Raw genomic sequence first — 6,000 nt, 5'->3', positions numbered from 1 at the left:
ACACTTGTTTCATTACTCTGTTTTAATTCCACCTTATTAATAATAGTGAAAATAGTAAACATTGACCAATACTTTTTTCTTTGCAGGTGTTTTGAGTTAATTAGCTGATTAGAGTGTGGCACCAGGTGTCTTCAATATTATACCTTGTCACAATATTCTAATTTTCTGAGATACTGAATTTGGGGTTTTCATTAGTTGTCAGTTATAATCATCAACATTAAAAGAAATAAACATTTGAAATATATCAATCTGGGTGTAATGAATGAATATAATATACAAGTTTCACTTTTTGAATGGAATTACTGAAATAAATCAACTTTTTCATGATATTCTAATTTTATGACCAGCACCAGTATATATATTGGCCTGTGCCATCAGGGAAGGAAAAATCCATTGATGGAATAACCTGGTCGTTCAGTATATTCAGGTAGTCAGCTGACCTCATTCTTTGAGCACATAATGTTGCTGAACCTAGACCTGACCAACTGCAGCAACCCCAGATCATAGCACTGCCCCCACAGGCTTGTATGGTAGGCACTAGGCATGATGGGTGCATCACTTCAGCCGCCTCTCTTCTTACCCAGATGCGCCCATCACTCTGGAACAGGGTAAATCTGGACTCATCAGACCACATGACCTTCTTCCATTGCTCCAGAGTACAATCTTTATGCTCCCTAGCAAATTGAAGCCATTTTTGCCAGTTAGCCTCACTGACAAGTGGTTTTCTTAAGGCTACACAGCTGTTTAGTCCCAATCCCTTGAGTTCCCTTTGCATTGTGCATGTGGAAATGCTCTTACTATAGTTTTTCTACGATTTGATTTCACCAAATGTTTAAGTGATCGCCGATCACGATCATTCAAGATTTTTTTCCAACCACATTCCTTCCTTGAAGATAATGTTTCCCCACTATCCTTCCACTTTTTACTAATGCGTTAGACAGTTCTTAACCCGATTTTAGTAGTTTCAGCAATCTCCTTAGATGTTTTCTCTGCTTGATGCATGCCAATAATTTGACCCTTTGGAAACAGATTAACATCTTTTCCACGACCACAAGATGTGTCTTTTGACATGGTTGTTTAACAAATGAGAAGCCACTCACTGCATCAGTTAGGGTTAAATAACTTGTTGCCAGCTGAAACATAATCACCCATGCAGTTATTATCCTATAATAGGCTCTTACCTATTTGCTTAGTTAAATCCAGGTGGTGACCTTTTCTTTGGCCAGGCAGTAAATATATACAGTGGGGAAAATAAGTATTTGATCCCCTGCTGATTTTGTAAGTTTACCCCCTTACAAAGACTTGAACAGTCTATAATTTTTATGGAAGGTTTATTTTAACAGAGAGAGACAGAATATCAACTAAAAATCCAGAAAATACATTAATTTGTATTTAATTAAGGGAAATAAGTATTTGATCCCCTACCAACCAGCAAGAATTCTGACCCCCACACACCGGTTATGTGCCCATGAGGCACACAAATTAGTCCTGTCCCTGTATAAAAGACACCTGTCACAGAATCAGTTTCTTCCGTTCAAATCTCTCGACCACCATGGGCAAGACCAAAGAGCTATCAAAGGACGTCAGGGACAAGATTGTAGACCTGCACAAGGCTGGAATGGGCTACAAGACCATCAGCAAGAAGCTTGGTGAGAAAGAGACCACTGTTAGTGCGATAATTCGAAAATGGAAGAAATACAAGATCACAGTCAATTGCCCTCGCTCTGGAGCTCCATGCAAGACCTCACATCGTGGGGTAACAATGATTCTGAGAAAGGTGAGGTCAGCCCAGAATTACACGGGAGGAGCTTGTCAATGATCTCAAGGGAGCTGGGAGCACAGTCACCAAGAAAACCATTAGTAACACACTTCGCCGTAATGGATTGAGATCCTGCAGTGCCCGCAAAGTCCCTCTGCTCAAGAAGGCTCATGTACAGGCCCGTCTGAAGTTTGCCAATGAACACCTAAATGATTCAGAGAAAGCTTGGGAGAATGTGATATGGTCAGATGAGACCAAAATTGAGCTCTTTGGCATCAACTCCACTCGCCGTGTTTGGAGGCAGAGAAATGCCCAGTGGGGATGGTGTTCTTGGGGTCATATCCAGCATTTCTCTGCTCCCAGCTCCCTTGAGATCATTGACAAGCTTCTCCCATGTAATTCTGGACTGACCTCACCTTTCTCAGAATCATTCTTACCCCACGGGGCGAGATCTTGCATGGAGCTCCAGAGCGAGGGTGATTGACTGTGATCTTGTATTTCTTCCATTTTCGAATGATCGCGCCAACAGTGGTCTCTTTCTCACCAAGCTTCTTGCTGATGGTCTTGTAGCCCATTCCAGCCTTGTGCAGGTCTACAATCTTGTCCCTGACGTCCTTTGATAGCTCTTTGGTCTTGCCCATGGTGGTTGAGAGATTTGAACGGAAGAAACTGATTCTGTGACAGGTGTCTTTTATACAGGGACAGGACTAATTTGTGTGCCTCATGGGCACATAACCGGTCTGTGGGGGTCAGAATTCTTGCTGGTTGGTAGGGGATCAAATATTTATTTCCCTTAATTAAATACAAATTAATTTCTAACTTTTATTTAATGTTTTTTTTCTGAATTTTTAGTTGATATTCTGTCTCTCTCTGTTAAAATAAACCTTCCATAAAAATTATAGACTGTTCAAGTCTTTGTAAGGGGGTAAACTTACAAAATCAGCAGGGGATCAAATACTTATATTCCCCACTATATACAGTGTATCACAAAAGTGAGTACACCCCTCACATTTCTGCAAATATTTTATTATATCTTTTCATGGGACAACACTATAGAAATAAAACTTGGATATAACTTAGAGTAGTCAGTGTACAACTTGTATAGCAGTGTAGATTTACTGTCTTCTGAAAATAACTCAACACACAGCCATTAATGTCTAAATAGCTGGCAACATAAGTGAGTACACCCCACAGTGAACATGTCCAAATTGTGCCCAAAGTGTCAATATTTTGTGTGACCACCATTATTAGCACTGCCTTAACCCTCCTAGGCATGGAATTCACCAGAGCTGCACAGGTTGCTACTGGAATCCTCTTCCACTCCTCCATGATGACATCACGGAGCTGGTGGATGTTAGACACCTTGAACTCCTCCACCTTCCACTTGAGGATGCGCCACAGGTGCTCAATTGGGTTTAGTCCATCACCTTTACCTTCAGCTTCCTCAGCAAGGCAGTTGTCATCTTGGAGGTTGTGTTTGGGGTCGTTATCCTGTTGGAAAACTGCCATGAGGCCCAGTTTTCGAAGGGAGGGGATCATGCTCTGTTTCAGAATGTCACAGTACATGTTGGAATTCATGTTTCCCTCAATGAACTGCAGCTCCCCAGTGCCAGCAACACTCATGCAGCCCAAGACCATGATGCTACCACCACCATGCTTGACTGTAGGCAAGATACAGTTGTCTTGGTACTTCTCACCAGGGCGCCGCCACACATGCTGGACACCATCTGAGCCAAACAAGTTTATCTTGGTCTCGTCAGACCACAGGGCATTCCAGTAATCCATGTTCTTGGACTGCTTGTCTTCAGCAAACTGTTTGCGGGCTTTCTTGTGCGTCAGCTTCCTTCTGGGATGACGACCATGCAGACCGAGTTGATGCAGTGTGCGGCGTATGGTCTGAGCACTGACAGGCTGACCTCCCACGTCTTCAACCTCTGCAGCAATGCTGGCAGCACTCATGTGTCTATTTTTTAAAGCCAACCTCTGGATATGACGCCGAACACGTGGACTCAACTTCTTTGGTCGACCCTGGCGAAGCCTGTTCCGAGTGGAACCTGTCCTGGAAAACCGCTGTATGACCTTGGCCACCATGCTGTAGCTCAGTTTCAGGGTGTTAGCAATCTTCTTATAGCCCAGGCCATCTTTGTGGAGAGCAACAATTCTATTTCTCACATCCTCAGAGAGTTCTTTGCCATGAGGTGCCATGTTGAATATCCAGTGGCCAGTATGAGAGAATTGTACCCAAAACACCAAATTTAACATCCCTGCTCCCCATTTACACCTGGGACCTTGACACATGACACCAGTGAGGGACAACGACACATTTGGGCACAATTTGGACATGTTCACTGTGGGGTGTACTCACTTATGTTGCCAGCTATTTAGACATTAATGGCTGTGTGTTGAGTTATTTTCAGAAGACAGTAAATCTACACTGCTATACAAGCTGTACACTGACTACTCTAAGTTATATCCAAGTTTCATGTCTATAGTGTTGTCCCATGAAAAGATATAATGAAATATTTGCAGAAATGTGAGGGGTGTACTCACTTTTGTGATACACTGTATATATATATACAGTGCCTTGCAAAAGTATTCAGCCCCCTTGAACTTTTCAACCTTTTGCCACATTTCAGGCTTCAAACATAACGATATGAAATTGTAATTTTTTGTGAAGAATCAACAACAAGTGGGACACAATCGTGAAGTGGAACGAAATTTATTGGATATTTTAAACTTTTTTTAGAAATAAAAAACTGAAAAGTGGGGCGTGCAATATTATTCAGCCCCCTTGCGTTAATACTTTGTAGCGCCACCTTTTGCTGCGATTACAGCTGCAAGTCGCTTGGGGTATGTCTCTATCAGTTTTGCACATCGAGAGACAGAAATTTTTGCCCATTCTTCCTTGCAAAACAGCTCGAGCTCAGTGAGGTTGGATGGAGAGCGTTTGTGAACAGCAGTTTTCAGCTCTTTCCACAGATTCTCGATGGGATTCAGGTCTGGACTTTGACTTGGCCATTCTAACACCTGGATACGTTTATTTGTGAACCATTCCATTGTAGATTTTGCTTTATGTTTTGGATCATTGTCTTGTTGGAAGATAAATCTCCGTCCCAGTCTCAGGTCTTTTGCAGACTGCAACAGGTTTTCTTCCAGAATGGTCCTGTATTTGGCTCCATCCATCTTCCCATCAATTTTAACCATCTTCCCTGTCCCTGCTGAAGAAAAGCAGGCCCAAACCATGATGCTGCCACCACCATGTTTGACAGTGGGGATGGTGTGTTCAGGGTGATGAGCTGTGTTGCTTTTACGCCAAACATAACGTTTTGCATTGTGGCCAAAACGTTCGATTTTAGTTTCATCTGACCAGAGCACCTTCTTCCACATGTTTGGTGTGTCTCCCAGGTGACTTTTTATAGATATCTTTGAGAAATGGCTTTCTTCTTGCCACTCTTCCATAAAGGCCAGATTTGTGCAGTGTACGACTGATTGTGTCCTATGGACAGAGTCTCCCACCTCAGCTGTAGATCTCTGCAGTTCATTCAGAGTGATCATGGGCCTCTTGGCTGCATCTCTGATCAGTCTTCTCCTTGTTTGAGCTGAAAGTTTAGAGGGACGGCCGGGTCTTGGTAGATTTGCAGTGGTCTGATACTCCTTCCATTTCAATATGATCGCTTGCACAGTGCTCCTTGAGATGTTTAAAGCTTGGGAAATCTTTTTGTATCCAAATCCGGCTTTAAACTTCTCCACAACAGTATCTCGGACCTGCCTGGTGTGTTCCTTGGTCTTCATGATGCTCTCTGCGCTTTAAACAGAACTCTGAGACTGTCACAGAGCAGGTGCATTTATACGGAGACTTGATTACACACAGGTGGATTCTATTTATCACCATCAGTCATTTAGGTCAACATTGGATCATTCAGAGATCCTCACTGAACTTCTGGAGTGAGTTTGCTGCACTGAAAGTAAAGGGGCTGAATAATATTGCACGCCCCACTTTTTAGTTTTTTATTTCTAAAAAAAGTTTAAAATATCCAATAAATTTCGTTCTACTTCACGATTGTGTCCCACTTGTTGTTGATTCTTCACAAAAAATTACAATTTCATATCGTTATGTTTGAAGCCTGAAATGTGGCAAAAGGTTGAAAAGTTCAAGGGGGCTGAATACTTTTGCAAGGCACTGTATATATGTGTGTGTGTGTGTGTGTGTGTGTGTACACTACAGTATACTATACTATACT

Source organism: Trichomycterus rosablanca, chromosome 16, assembly GCF_030014385.1.
Source record: "Trichomycterus rosablanca isolate fTriRos1 chromosome 16, fTriRos1.hap1, whole genome shotgun sequence".
NCBI classification, from domain to species: domain Eukaryota; kingdom Metazoa; phylum Chordata; class Actinopteri; order Siluriformes; family Trichomycteridae; genus Trichomycterus; species Trichomycterus rosablanca.
Note: the sequence above shows the minus strand (reverse complement) of the source record.